General features: G+C 35.6%; 1 protein-coding gene across 1 annotated transcript in view; it reads right to left on the reverse strand.

Annotated features, from left to right (window-relative positions):
* The window catches only part of LOC115300969 (palladin-like), a 201,220-nt gene that overhangs the window by 184,242 nt on the left and 474 nt on the right, over nucleotides 1–16,504 (reverse strand). The gene's annotated exons all lie outside the window — the stretch shown is intronic.

A 16,504-nucleotide genomic window follows, 5' to 3' on the forward strand; every position in this document is an offset into this window, starting at 1 on the left:
GCGAGCTCAGAAGAGAGGGCCCGGGGCTGGGGGGGGGGGGGATGGATTAATTTGTAATTGAAAGGAAGGGGAGTTCCTAGCTTGAGACTTCTGAGGACTTGGAAATTTATAAGGATGGGAGATGATTTGAAATAGCTGTTGTAGAGAAAGGGAAAAATTTTAAGAAGGATTTATGGGGGATGGTGAGGGCTTAGTTGAAGTTAAATGTGATGTATTTATAGTGTCATTAATCAGTGTGATTGCTCACTTCACTTGAGCTCAGCAGTCCAGGTGAAATCGTGGAGATAAGATGCTCCAGGTTCTGATACACAGGTAAGGTGGACGGGAAACGGGCAAGGTTATTGAGAGTATCAGCAAGATGGGGATGGGGTCTAAAGTCTATGCTGGATTGGGATTCTCGGGTAGGAGTTTGATCATAAAAAGATTAAGGGACTGAAGAAAGCAATGAAAGCAAAAGAAAGCGAAAGAAAGATGTAGTGCGAATGACTGAGTGAGAGATCTGGGCGGATGTATTGAGTTAGTAAAATGTCTGACTTGATCATTTCAGAGTCACAGACTTTTGAATCCTGACTGCATTTAGAGTGGTCATCTGACTGTTTACTGTTTTGGTGGAACAATGCAAGATTTAGTAGTTGCAACAGCGTCTGTATGATTGGCAAAACATAAAATATTTATGCAGACTTTTACAGGAAAAGTTTGCTAACCCCTGCTGTAGAACATCAGCTACCTAATAAATTCATCTAGTATAAGCACTAATAATACTAATCATGATAATGATGGTGGTTAACAATATACTGCTTGTCATAGGTAGGCATTGTGTCAAGAGCCATTATATCGATTATTTCACTTAAAATTCCCACAACAGGCCCCAGTTTACAAAGAAGGAAACTGAGTCAGAAAATGTGACTAGAAGAGCCAAGATTCAAACCCAGACAATGACTTTACAGCTCATCTTAACCATACACTTTCCTGCCAACAAAGTATAGTTTCACAACCAAGAATCCTAAGCAATATTATCAGACTAATAAAACCGTGGATCAGCTTTCTGCTATTTCTGCTAATATCAGAGTTCTGCTATTAATTTAATTATACTTAGTGCAAAGTAAACCTAATAGGATAAATTTTAAGCCTTCATAAAAAAATTATATGAGGACGCTTAAAGGAAACTCCTGAATGATGAAACACTTTTTAGTTCATTTTTTTAAATAGGGAGTGTTTGCTGGAGGCAGATTAAATCACCTGCTTATTAACTTATATTTTGGTTTTAAAGAGGCGCCATCTGACAGGATCCAGTTGTCAGGATTAGGTGTCGCTTAAAAACTGCTTGCACAGTGAAAAAGAAAATAATAGCTCTATGGCATACATTGTTTGGGTTTAATTTGCAGCCCAGTTATTGCTGCTAGAACATGCACATGGTCTAGGGAAAATGCTCATTCAATGTAGACGAACAAGGGAGGTTTCCAGGTGGCCCAAACTCACTGGAAAGTCATGCTTCGGAGATTTTCATGTCAGTCAACACCCCAAAATTAAAAGATTGTAATCAAAAGAAATACAACTGCGAACATCTCCATTATTTCCCTGGGATTTTATGTTTTATTTCAAACAGTGTTTGCAGTAATTCTATAGTGGTATAATAGACACAGAACATGAAATACACTGAAGAGAACTAATTATACTGTCTTTAATAAGTAAAGTGAGATGAATGCCAAAAACTTTAACAAATTCCAATTTAGCAAGTAGAATAGAAAGATGTTAAAATTTTGAGGATGAAAGCATTCTCTTACATTTTTAAATCTTCCCTGCCTTCTGCCTCTCTCCACTCATGGAATCTGAAATTCTTCTTCTCATCTTTTTGTCTTTCGTATATTCTTCATCCATCATTAATACTTTAGTTTGTCACTTCCCTGAACACTCTCATGTGCCACAGCTATTTCCTAATTTCTTGGAATTTGTATATTCCAACTTCTTCCCCTTCAGAGAAATGGCTCTTTGCTAGCCCTGTGCATTTTGTAATTACTGTTACTTCCACTTCCCTTTCCTGGAAAGGTAAGTTGAACATGAAATCAATGGAATGCTGTTTATTTATCACTTAATATGTTGCAGGAAAGTTTCAAGGAGAGCAAAAATGAGCCAGGCATAGTTTCTCTCCTTTAATGGTCTTATGATCTACTAGGAGGGATTTGTGGGATGAGACAGGAGTAACAAATAACTCAAATACAAGGAGAAACATAATAATTGTTATTAAAAATAATTTAAGCATATTGCAATAAGAGATTGCAGATGGTGAGAGAGAACATGTTTTCAAATTTGGCCGTGTCATTCTTTGGTATTTGTTTTCCAACGGTACTCCCTCCAGTGGGTAAGAGAAGGGCAAAAACATGATGTGCAGGTTGTCTGTGGGCCTCCCCGCCCCGTGGGAAATTCTCCAGCCTCAACCTCCATCCTCACACCAACACGTGCTGTGGTCACGCCCTACTGCCTTCTATGCTGTTCCTTAAAAATTCCATGTTTGTCATGTCTTCATGTTCTGCACATGCTTCCTTTCTGTTTTTCTGTTTCAAACCCCAGTGTAGCCTTAAAAACCTTACTTCATTTCACTTCTTTTTGGTTCTTTCTGATTCCCCAGTGTAATTTTTCTTCCAAACATTGACAATTGGCATAATATTTTAACATTCATCTTATTGAATTATTAATATAAGTTAGAGAACTCTTCGTCCATTAGACTGTGAACTCCTTGAAAGAAGAGAGGTAACTGACAGTCTGTGAACGGGGAATGCTTGGCACAGTGTCTGGGTCATGGCAGATGATGGAGAGAAACCAAGAAATACCTGGTACTTGAAATGTGGGTTGAACCCTGCACAGGATTTGATGGGCGGCAGAGCCGTGTAAATGAAGACACACTCCCTCCCCTTGCTCTCAGCCATCCAGGCCCCACTGTGGGATTTCTCTGGGACCTGCAGTCCTCAGTGAAACATTGTTCCGCTTTTTACCCAGCTGTTTCATCTTTCTTACCAATAGTTACTCACCCCCTGGGCTCTGTTTTCTAGAACTTGATAAAGTAACCCATGCTATATGTAAAGAGCTGTTAATATAAAAATATAAAATGCACATGACATGCTCATTTCACCAATATAAAACAGCAGGAGGTCTGACACTGCACTAATAAAAACCTTATCTATAAAGGCATTGATTTTTATGTTTCTCGGTACTGGCCAAGAAAGTTTCTCATGAAAAACTTCAGAACCAAAAAAACATTTCTTTTGTTTTTTGGCATTCTTCTACTAGACAAAGAGAATTCTATAACCTTTGATGATGCTCTTCGGCATGATTGCTAGGAAGCTCAGAGTTAAATTGTAAATCATACAAATACAAATCTTTTTAGGCTCCTCTCCCATTTGTTTTTTCTTACCTTCTCTGTTGACTTATTCAGTCAGCATTTTGTTGTTGAGTGCCCACTGCGGTAGGCACTTCTACAGGCTGAGGACACAGCTGTAAGACAGAATTTTCTGCCCTAACGAACTAATAGGAGAAAAGGCAGAAGTAGGAAATTGAGAAAGTGTCATGTTCTGAATTTCTTATATTTAGTTTGTCTTAAATCTTTTTGTTGATTTTGGGTGGTTGCCCTGTGCTTTTATTGCATACAGCCTCAAATTATCATTGCAAGTTGTTAAGGTACAAATGAAACAAAACAAAATAAAATAAAATAAAATAAAATGACTATTTGTATGTTAATATTGATGTTTGCAGACCATGTCTGTTTTATTTTACATTAAAAAAAATATCTTGTTTATTTTTGAAAGAGAGAGGAAACATGAGCAGGGTAGGAGTAAAGAGAGAGGGGGACAGAAGATCTGAAGAAGCCTTTGCACTGAGCAGGGAGCCTAGGCGGAGCTTGAACTCACACACTGTGAGTTCATCCTGAATTAAAGTCAGACCCTCAACCAACTGAGCCACCCAGGACCCTGACCCTGGCTTCTTTGGAAGGTGCTATTGGAGGGAGGGTGGTGACAGTCACAGGAGGAGGACACTCTCAAGTTAATGGTGCTTTAGGTTCTCTCAAACTGTACCATGCACTCAGCTGGCGGTATCCTCACAGCCTTCTGAAGGTAAATTCTTCCAGGGGAACTTTCACATTTATGCATGATGCCAAACTCAAGCAAATATTTGGAGAAACAAGAATTAGGAAGGTCAGCAAATGCTGTGAAGCATTATAAATGTCCTTTCATCTTGAACTTCAGTGGACAGCTTATCAGCATCTTGACCTTTCCCAAGCAAATATTGCTTTCAATTATAAACGTCCATGGTCGCTTATTTTGTTAAACCCCTATGCATATTTCATCCATTCTAAAAATTTTTATGCTGCTTAATTTATAGATTATTTCTAAATGTAATTTTATGGTTTACAACTTTTCCCTAAGGTAATATCATTTGAATTCTGTTGGACTCCTGATCTACTATGAAATATAGAGGATGCATGTAAGTTTTCATTGAACATTTTCTGTTTGGTATGAACATAATGCATTCTAATGCAAGCAAGTTTATCATCTTAAATTGTCTTGGCATTACTATCCTAGTATTTGCAAAGTATGTATTTTTGAGTTCCTGAGTATAAATATAAACATGTATGACTTATAGCATATATGAATATGCAAATAATAGAAAAGAGAAAGACAAATTTAGAAACTATAAATAGCATTCATTTTAGAGTTGCTGACTTTTGGTGATAATTATGTGAAAACCAGATTGATGACAACCAGGGCAATCCTCTATCTTGTCAGTTAAAAAATACTCGTGGGATATCCCCTGCGTGATCGCCAGGAGGCAAGGCACCATAGGCTGTTGACATGTAAAGATTTCCTGGCCTAGGCAGGGAAAGGCAAGCCATATGCCTGAGAAACAGCAGAGTCTGACAGAATTAGATACAATTAGATACAAAACTAACCTTCCCCGAGAACTTCCTACACAGCAACTTGGGAGTGTTGCATGTTGCTTACTTTCATGTAGTGAACGATTTGATCCTCAGAATAATTGATGGGGTGGCCATTATTTTTCTTTTTTATTATTTCTGTACTCAAAACTTCAGCATAAAAACATTCAATTATGTGGCTAAAGTTGAACTGTTAGGAAATGGTGGATTTAGGGTTGAAACTTGCATTTAACCACAAAGTTTTCTTTTCCCATTGGAGATCTTATGGGTATTTACTTTAGAGTTTAGAAAGGGGAGAACTTTTGCAATCTGTTTATGGAATACCTTGTAGAGATGTTGAGAAGCTACTATAATTTTGAAAGAAACAATGTTCAATGTTAGGACAGTACAGACAGGGTAGTAACATTTCAACAGGCATTTAAAAATGCATATTAGTTAGGAATAATTACCTGATAAAAGTTGGAGTAACATGAACCAAACAATTAATGTAGCAGGGCTTGGGCAGAAATAAAGTTGAGGGGTGGGACATTTAGGAACATTTTTTGTAGTTTATTTCACATTTTTTGAAAAACAAACCAGTTAAATTGTGAGTGATTTTACAATTTAAATTAAGCATTTTAATTTCTGTTTATTTTTGTATTTAAACAGTTTCTAAAAAAGTCATACAAACTGTTGGTACAAAGATTCAATACTAACATATTTCAAAATAAAAACTACACTATGAAAACAAAAGTTGAAAAAGACTTAAAACTTCTGTTGTTGTTTTGAAATCACAGGCACTTCTTAGACTAAATTTCTTCCTTTCATTTTTATTGTTTATCTTTAAAATTTTGTCATTTATTTATTTTTTAAATTTCCAGTATAATTAACATAAGGTTATCTGTGTTGTCGGTATCATTTCCCGGTGCTCATCAGGATAGAGGGGTGTATGCTTAATCCCGACAACCTATTTCACCCCCCACCCCAGTTTTTCCTCTATAGTTAAGAGTGTAGGTTTTTTGGAAAAACTACAAAAACAACCACAAAAACAATAACAAAATGGCAATATACACTAATCTATTGATATTATTTTTAACATAAATGGACTAAAAGCCCCAATCAAAAGACATAGGGTGATAGAGTGGTTAAAAAAACAAGCCCCATGTATATGCTGCCCATAGAGACTCATTTCAGACCTACAGACACTGGCAGATTGAAAGTGAGGGGATGGAGATACATTTATCATGCAAATGGATGTTAGAAAAAAGCTGGAGTAGCAATACTTGTATCAGACAACACTGTTAGAACACTGTAACAAGAGGCAGAGGCACACTATATAAGAATAAAGAGGACAGCCCCACAAGAAGATATAATAATTGTAAATATTTATGCGCCCAACATGGAGGCACCCACACACATAAAAACGATTACTAACAAACATAAAGGAACTAATCAAAAGTAATACAGTAATAGTGGGGGACTTTAGCCTCTCACTTACACTGATGGATAGATTATCCAAACAGAAAATCTGCAAGGAAACAGTGGCTTTGAACAACACACAGGAACAGAGAGATTTAACAGAAATATTTAGAAGATTCCATCCTAAAACAGGTGAGTGTACATTCTTTTCAAGTGCACATGGAACATTCTCCAGCAAAGATCACGTATTAGGCCACAAAGCAAGTCTCAACAGATTCAAAGAGATTGAAGTCATACCGTGCATCTTTTCTGACCACAATGCTATGAAACTAGAAATCAACCACAGGAAAAAGTCTGGCAAGAACACAAATACGTGGAGGTGACATAAAATGCTACTAAACAATTAATAGGTCAACCAAGAAATCAAAGAAGAAATCAAAAGTACATGCAACAAATGAAAATGAAAACACAATGGTCCCAAAATTTTGGGATGCAGCAAAAATGGTTAAGTTTATAGCAATACCAGAAGCAAGAAAAATCTCAAATAAACAACCTAACCTTACACCTAAAGAAGCTAGAAAAGGAAGAAAGAAAAAAATATAACTCAAAATCAGCAGAAAGAAATAAATAAAGATTAGTAAAGAAATAAGTGATATTTAAGCTAAAAAAAACCCCCAATAATAGAACAGATCAGTGAAACCAGGAGGTGTTTTATTGAAAAGATAACAAAATTTATAAAACTCTAGCCAGACTCATCAAAAACTAAAAAATAAAGAGAGAGAGAGTGAGAAAGAGAGACCTCAAACAAACAGAAAAGAAAAGGGAGTCTATGTTTTTGGTTTTTTTTGTTTGTTTTTTTTTCTTAAATTCCACATATGAGTTAAATCATATGGTATTTGCCTTTCTCTGACTAAATTATTTCACTTAGCATTATATCCTCCAAATTCATTCATGTTGTTGCAAGTGGTAAGATTTCATTCCTTCCATGGTGGGTGTGTATGTATATATATATATGTATATGTCACATCTTTATCTATTTATTTATGGATGAACACTTGGGTTGCTTCCATATCTTGGATATTGTAAATAATACTACAATAAACATAGGGTGAATATGTCTTTTTGAAGTATTTTTGTTTTCTTTGGATAAATACCCAGTAATGGAATTATTGAATCATATAGTAATTCTATTTTTAATTCCTTGAGGAACCTCCTATTTCCAGAGTGGCTGTACCAATTTGCATTCCCACCAATAGTGTATGAGGGTTTCCTTTTATCCACATCCTCACCAACACTTATTGTTTACTGTGGTTTTTGTTTTAATGTTTACTTATTTTGGAGAGAGAGAGAAAGAGAGTGCAAGACAGAGCATGAGCAGGGGAGGGAAAGAGAGAGAAGGAGACAGAATTCAAAGCAAGCTGCAGGCTCTGAGCTGTTAGCACAGAGCCTGAAGTGGGGCTTGAACCCACAAACCGTGAGATCACAATCTGAGCCCAAGTTAGACCCTTAACGGACTAAGCCACCCAGGTGCCCCTGTGTTTTTTGATTTTAGCCATTCTGACAGATGTGAGGTGATATCTCATTGTGGTTTTGGTTAGCATTTCCCTGATTATTAGTGATGTTGAACATCTTTTCATGTGTTTGTTGGTTATCTGTACGTCTTCTTTGGAAAAAATGTCTGTTCATGTCTTCTGATTATTTTTGAATTGTTTTCAATTTGTTGTTTGGTATTGAGTTATGTAAGTTCATTATACACTTTGGATATTAACCACTTATCAGCTATATCATTTGCAAATGGCTTCTCCCCTTCAGTGGGGTGTCTTTTTGTTTTGTTGATGATTTTCTTCACTATGCAAAAGACTTTTATTTTGGTGTAGTCCCAATAGTTCAATTTTGCTTTTGTTTCCCTTGCCAATGGAGACAGACATATCTAGAAAAATATTTCTATGGCTGACATCAAAGAGATTACTGCCTATGTTTTCTTCTAGGAATTTTATGATGTCATGTCTCACATTTTATTCTTTTGCATATAGTTGTCCAGTTTTCCCAAAACTATATGTTGAAGACAGTGCCTTTTCCCCATTATATATTCTTGCCTTCTTTGTTGTAGAATAATGGACCATACAATTGTGGGATTATTTCTGGGTTCTCTATTCTGTTCTATTCATCTATGTGTCTATTTTTTTGTGCTACCTTTTTTGATTATTAAGCTTTGTAGAATAACTTGAAATCTGAGATTGTGTTACCTCCAGTTTTGTTCTTCTTTTTCAAGGTTGCTTTGTCTATTTGGGCTCTTTTGTGGTTCCATACGAATTTGAGAATTGTTTGTTCTAGTTCTGTGAAAAATACTGTTGGTATCTTGATAAGGATTACGTTAAATCAGTAGATTGCTTCGGGTAGTATAGATATTTTCACAACATTTGTACTCCCAATCCATTAGCATGGAATATCTCACCATTTGTTTGTGTCATCTTCAATTTCTTTCATTGTTGTTTTATAGTTTTCAGAGCACAGGTCTTTGATCTCCTTGGTTAATTTATTCCTAAATATTTTATTATTTTTGTGCAATTGTAAGTGGAACCGGTTTCTTAATTTGTCTTTCTGCTATTTCATGATTATTATATAGAAATAGAAGAGATTTCTGTATATTGAATGTGTATCCTGTGACCTTAGTAAATTCACTTATCAGTTCTAGCAGTTTTTTGGTTGAGTTTTTGGGTTTTCTATATATAGTATCATATCATCTGTAGGGGATATGTATAAGTTTTACTTCTTCCTTACTGATTTGGGTGGCCTTTATTTCTTTTTTTTCTTTCTTTTTTTTTGTCTGACTGCTGTAGCTAGGACTTTTTGGCTAGTACTATGTTGAATAAAAGTGGTGAGAGTAGACACCTTTGTCTTACTCCTGCTCTTAGAGGAAAAGTTCTCAGCCTCCTACTGAGTATGATATTAACAGTGGGTTTTTCATGGATGGCCTTGATTATGTTGAGGTTTAGTCCCGGTAAACCAACTTTATTGAGAGTTTTTATCATGAGTGGATGTTGTACATTGTCAAATATTTTTTTGCATCTACTGAAATGACCATATGCTTTTTGTTCTTTCTCTTGCTAGTATGATGTATCGTGTTGATTGATTTGCAAATACTGAGCCACCCTTGCATCCCTGGAATAAATCCCACCTGAGAGTGATTAATAATTTTTTAAAAATATATTGTTGAGTGCAGTTTGCTAATATTTTGATGAAGATTTTTTCTATGTTCATCAGAGATATTGGCTTATAGTTTTTTCTTTTTTTGGTAATGTTCTTGTTTGGTTGTGATATCAAGGTAATGCTGACCTCATAGAATGAATTTGGAATATTTTCTTCCTCTTCTATTTTTGGAATCATTTGAGGAGGATAGGTATTAATTCTTCTTTAAGTGATTTGTAGAATTCTCTTGTGAAGCCATTTGGTCCTGGACTTTTGTTTATTGGGAATTCTTCCATTACTGATTCAGTTTCGTTGCTAGTAATTGGTCTGTTCAAATTTTCTATTTCTTCCCAATTCAGTTTTGAGAGGTTATATAGTTCCATGAATTTCTCCATTTCTTCTAGACTGTCCAATTTATTGGCATAATTTTTTTTATAATATTCTCTTATAATTGTATTTTTTTAAGTTTATTTATTTGAAATAGAGTGTGAGCAGGGGAGAAGCAGAGAGAAAGGGAGAGAGAGAGAGTATCCTAAGCAGGCTCTGCACTGTCAACACAGTGCCTGATCTGTGGCTTGAACTCACGAACTGCGAGATCATGACTTGAGCTGAGACCAACAGTCAGATGCTTAACCTACTGAGCCACCCAGGCACCCCTCTTAGAATTGTCCCTCTTAAAGTCTTCTTTTTGGATGTTCCCTCTATGATTATATTGTGTCCTTTTTTGTGTGTTTTGTTAAAGCCTTTGTTTAGAAGTCTGTTTTGCCAATTTATAAGTATTATCACCCTTGCTTTCTCTTTGCTTCCATTTACATGATAAATGTTTTTCCATTCCTTCACTTTCAATCTGCATGTGTCTTCAGGTCTGAAATGAATCTCTTACAGGCAACATATAGTTAATTGGGTCTTGCTTTTTTATCCATGTAGTCACCCTATGTCTTTTGATTGGTGCATTTTGTCCATTTTCATTCAAAGTGATTGTTGATCATTTCTTTTTATTAAAATAACTTTCTAGGCCCAAGATGGAGCCACACTTGCCTGGGCTTCCACATCAACAAATTGAAACTTAGATAACTTTTGTGACTTGTAAATGCTCCACTTGACCAGAAACACACTCAATCCCCAAATGCCGAGCCAAATCTGGATTCTATATATATTTCTTTGTTCTTTCTTACTCTAAACAAGGATGACTATGTGGCCCCTGCCAACTACATATTTTCTTTCTGTCTTCCTTGTTTTTTATTTTGGATGCCATAAAAGCTTCCTGCTTTCCACTCCATTCCTCAGTTCTTCAAAAGAACATTCTCCCCTTCTTGAGGTGTTCAGTAAAGTTTGTTTTTATCATATAAGTCATCTAGTTCAATAAGTTTTTAAAGTTTATTTATTTATTTTGAGAGCGAGAGAGCGAGAGAGAGAGCACAGTCAAACATGAGCAGGGGAAGGGCAGAGGGAGGGTGAGAGAGAGAATCCCAAGCAGCTCCATGCTGTCAGTGTGAAGCTTGATGCAGGGCTTGATTTCACAAACCGTGAGATTATGACCTGAGGTGAAATCAATAGTCAGATGCCGAACTGACTGAGCCACTCACTCAGTGCCCCTGGTTTAAAAATTTAAGTTTTTAGCGACAAGAATGGAATCTGAATGTGACAATTAATGGCCCATAGGACAACAAAATGCCACACAGTTAAGGTGCTTTCTGAACCCTTAGAATTCTGTTCCTCTCACTGTTTTTGAGGGCTATGGGTAAGTGATTTTCATATTTGGACTCCATTCCCTTGTGTTCAGCTCTGATCCAAACAAGCTCTATTTTTTAAAAAGTTTATTTTAAAAAAGTATAGGGACACCTGGGTGGCTCAGTTGGTTAAGCTCCTGACTCTTGGTTTTGGATCAGGTCAGGTAATGATCTCAACGGTTCTGAGTCTGAGCTCTGAGTCTGGCTCTGCACTGACAGCTGTGGAGCCTGCTTGGATTCTCTCTCTCTCCCTCTCTCTCTCTCTCTCTCTCTTTCCCTATGTCCTTCCCCTGTTCACTCTCGATCTCTCTCAAAATAAATAAACATTAAAAAAGTACATATACACACACAGAAAAAGTATATATAAACAAACAAACAAGTAAATCCCAGAAAGGTTCTGGGATCGTTATGTGGAGTGGCAGTCATGAGGAGACTCACAAAACATGAAGCCCCTAAAACAGCATAAATTTCTGGGGTTCTTGGGAAAATAAATTAAAATAAGAAATAAAGACTGTTTAGACCATCAAAACCAAAATCTAAGTAGGCACAAGAAAAAGCCATTATGGTATCTGGCATTATAAAGATGACTTGTGAAAAGAGTACTAGATCTATTGCAGATGGGAAAGTTGGAAGCCAAAGCCACAAAACTGGAGGGGGAGGGGTGCCGTTATCAGCACTTTTTAATTCTATGACTCACAGGCTAGAATAAGTTGGTTATAGACTGTTAGATTGATGCTATTTTACCCACCAACCTCACGAAAATGTTTGTGAAATAAGACACAAATAAAAACAATGCAAAGCTCTCAATCCAGTGTCACATCCCTCATAGGTTTTAATTTGGCTCTGAGAGAACCAAGGCTTAGCTAAAGAAATGACATTCTCAAGACTTTCAAAGAATTGAACCACATTTTGGCACACCTGAATATGTAATGTCTATGATATATGGTTCTTGGAAGTATAGATATCTAAAAACATGGCAAACTCTTACTAAGACAACCTGGAATTACAATGGCCTTTATGGGGAACATTCCATTTAGACAAGATCATTCATTTAATAAGTGTAATTGAAAGCAAGAGTTCCCAAATCAACAAACAAAATAAGATACTTATTTTAATTGGCATACAGAAGTCTCCAAAATTGTTCAAGATTCCAAACAGCTTCATTGAAAGATTCACTGCAAAAGGCTAAAAAAATTATCCCACGTTACCTAGGATAATTTATCCTCCATCTGAACTACCTTTCCACTCTGAAGAGACCACAAAACTGCAAAAGTCCAAGTTATTAGCATTATGAGTGCAATAGCCCTAAGGCTAGAAACCTAACAACTGGGCCTATCCTATTGCATTCTCCTTTGGGGTGGCCATAATCAAAACTCTGGTCTAGAAAACGGTGTCTCATTTGCAATCAACTGGAACACTGGAAAAATGATTGTCCTTAAAGGTGTGATAGGAAAAGATAGGATTCAGTAGGCAGAGAGGGAACGTTTAGGACCTGAGGTCCTAGGTGGGGAAAAACACAGGTTTTGGAACAATGCTGTAAACCTCCTCAGACATAAGGTTCCTCTTAAGAATGGAACAGATCCCACCTAGTCTCCCTCAGATTTCCCTCAGGAATTTGGCAAAAGACCTAAAAATGGCCTTACGCCACTCCTCATATAATGGAAACAAGCCAATCAGGAATGGCAACCCAGCACCGAGAGTCATCCAGCCAAACAGGGTAGGACCTGAGAAGGAAGCAAGGGGAACGGAAGGGGAGGGAAACCAGAACCTTATAAAACAAGGGCTCTTGCCTGTTGTCCAGTGGGCATTCACTTTGGATGTCCCCTCTCTGTAGAGAGCTTTCCTACTCTTCTTCTTTCCTGATCTTAGATTCTAGTAAACTTTTGCTTGCTGCAGCCAGGGTTTTACTTATTGTAGCCAGCTTTCAACAGAATTGTCTATGTCTTACTTTTTGGGGAAGCTATCTTTAGGAGTGGCTGTGGAACTTGCAAAGTATTTTTTGCATCCTCTTTAAGGGTACCTCTTGGGTCCGTGAGGTTGTTCAATACTTCCAGGAATATTTACTGTTTGTCCCAGCTGAAACCCAACAAGATATTTGAAAGGATTTTTTTACGTCTTCCTATGGTCAGACATTGGCCAAGTTGAGAGCTGATATTCAGAGCCTGATAAGAATGTTTTCAAAGGCTTTTTCTCCTAAACTACCTAAGACTATGTTCCCAGAGGGGTTGACGGGTGGGGGGAAACATTCCAACGACAAACAGTTCTAAATCCAGAACATAAGAAACTTCTGGTTTGTATCTTAAAGATCTCCCTGATGTAAAGAACCAATGTGAAAATAATGTAATTGGATAGGTTGATCAATGCCTTGACATATTCGGGTTCCAACCCAATTCTTTGAGGAATTATAAACAGCTGTACTACCTATTAAGGGCAACTTGTACAACTGGTCTTACAAACAGAGTCTTTACAAAAACAGAAAAAGCCCACCTACCCTTTTTATCAATCCTCAAACCTTTCCTATTCATCTCAAGAGCCTTGTAGGTATGAAAGTTCTGACCTTAGGAAACAAAAGTTCTCCTTGGGGGAACTGGCATTCTTTCTCTACGTGTTTGAGATGTAACTGTTCTGCCTGGTCTTCTCTAGAAACTGAGGGCCATCTCTTTGAGATATAAAATTCAGGGAGATAATTCTTATCAGAAGGGAAAAACAAGCAAACAAAAGGGAAAGTCTATTTGGAGACAGAAAAATCTTCAGTCTTCTCCACAGACAGCAGTAGAAAGTTGCAGTCACCTGAACAGGTAAACCCAATTGTTCTTTTATAAACTTGTGAGTTCTGCATTACTATACCTGTCTCATGGTTAAAATTTTACAACAAAAGCTATTAGAAGCTCTGTTTTCATGTTTATATGTTTATTATGTATGCCTATGTATGTATGTTGCAGATGAATGAAATGGTTTTTTTGTTTGTTTGTTTGTTTGTTTTTTTTACCTCCAGATAGTATTGCCAAAATCAATTTGTAAAGCACGCTACTTAACGGGCTTACAGAAAATTAGGTGTTTATATAAATCAAGTATATTCTCGAAAATATAGAAACTAATCCAAATGTTTTTTAAGTTCACATTATTGAGAATAATTCTTTAGCGCAAAAAAAAATGCTGCTAGTTTAAGTTTGTTGGTTTAATTAAAATAGGAATGTCTTTTGAGTTATCAGCATGAAATATAATGGAACACCAACTTTTATTTCATCTAGATTTAAAAAAGTCAAATAATCTCATTTAACTCTGTTAGCAAGAAAGATAACTTAACATGATGGTTAGCTATTTAATGTCTCGTGAAATTTTCACAAGTAATCTAAGCATAATTGTTAACAAGTAAATTAAATATACATAAGATAAGAGTTTATAAATGAATTTTAAACAAGAAGTATGCCTTATGGAATGTCTACTTAAAAATCATTTCCAAAATCTTTTTAGTACCTTAAAATCTTAAAATTACACTGAGATAAGTTAAATGATGATATGCACTGAATATCTAGATCAATTCCGAATAAGATAAAATACTGATACATTAATTACTGAATATAGGTTTATACACTTTTGGCCTTCTTTTACAGAGGAACCAAAAGGATTTGGGTCTATTGGTAAATAAACATGTTTTGTGCTACTCTGAAAAATTTACTATGAAGAAGAATATACTTCTAGAAATCATAAAATGTCTTTATAAATTTGCCAACCCATAGAATGCTAGTATTAAAGCCAGTCCACAATTACTTCTTAGTCTTTACTAGGAATTAAGACTCTTAAGCATACAATTCTAAGTAGCATATGTCATTAAAACCACTAGAAATATTAAGTGAAGCATCTCTATGCAAGGAAAGTAGAATATAGATTTTCTAAGCAAAGGTGTGAGGTATGCAGGTTGTTTTGTAAAGAGAACAAAAAAAATGTGTCCTGAAGTAAAATAACTAGTTGATTGTTTCAGAAAAAGAAAGAAAAAAAAGGATAAAATGTGAATGAATATAAAAAGTTGTAGGTTTATAGAAAAGGAATCTTGGGAATGGAATTTTATGTGTAGTCAAGTTGGCTTAGGTTGGAATGGATTTATTTAAATTAAAAAATGAGTTTTAATATAAAAAGTATGCAGGTGAAAAATTATTTACCAAATTTGTTTCTCTAATATGATCTAACAGTTACAAATTATAGTCAGAGTTGCTTTGCTCAGTATTTGTTTTCTTTGCTAGGATTTAACCGGGTCATAGCCATTAACTAACTCCAGATGACTGAAATTCCTGACTGGAACACCATTATCACAATACCCTTTGATATCCTCCACACATATTATTATTAATAATGAAGTGGAGTCTCTTGTCTTGTTCTTACATATTTCAGTTGGTGTATCTTTAAGAATGCATCATAATTTTTGAAACCTGACTAATGTTGCCCCTCTGCATTTTTTTTCAATGAAGAAATCAAAGCGATTATAATTGTACAGAATAATCAGGATACTTAGTCTTTGTGAAGTATGCTATAGGAACTCTTCAATTTCAATAGCAATTAAACAGAGAGAAGCTCAGTCAAAATTGACATAAAGCCCTTAAGAGATGAACCCTAGTCCATGTTAGATACTAGAATGTGCAGACTAATTTGTATTCTAGGAATGTGCAATCACATATTTACAAAGCATTTATTGGTATAAGATAAATAAGATAAATCTTTGATACCTTGTCTGTTGTTACCAGTAGTTTGTCAAAAACACTAATTTTTAAAAATCTGAATGATCTAAGGGAATATTCAACTTCTTTGAGAAAAAAATATTGGAAAGGATATTTATCATGTAATTTCAGTACATACATGATCAAACAGATTTTCATAGTATTACATTGTCAGACATTATTCATACTAGTATTAGTATAGGCAATTAGTATTTTTAGCAAATGTTAAAAAGTAATATGAGCCTCAAATTATTCTGTATCAACCTCATATATTGGATTCAAGACAATTTCATATGTAACTTAAAACAAGATGATATAAAATCATACTGTGATCTTTAAATTTGACTGTAGTTTCCCTCAGTAAGCTTTACCTTTTTTAAAATAAATAAACATGTAAACTTGATGCATAGGTATAATTTAAAATGTCTGCTATTACTGTCTCAACTGATTTTAAAAATCCTTTGGAAGTGGAGTTAACAACTTCCAATGTTACGAACACCTGAAGTATATAGTTTTAAGCCATCAGTATTTAGCTTAAGTATGGGTAA

The sequence above is a fragment of the Suricata suricatta genome, chromosome 1 (assembly GCF_006229205.1).
Source record: "Suricata suricatta isolate VVHF042 chromosome 1, meerkat_22Aug2017_6uvM2_HiC, whole genome shotgun sequence".
Lineage (NCBI taxonomy): Eukaryota > Metazoa > Chordata > Mammalia > Carnivora > Herpestidae > Suricata > Suricata suricatta.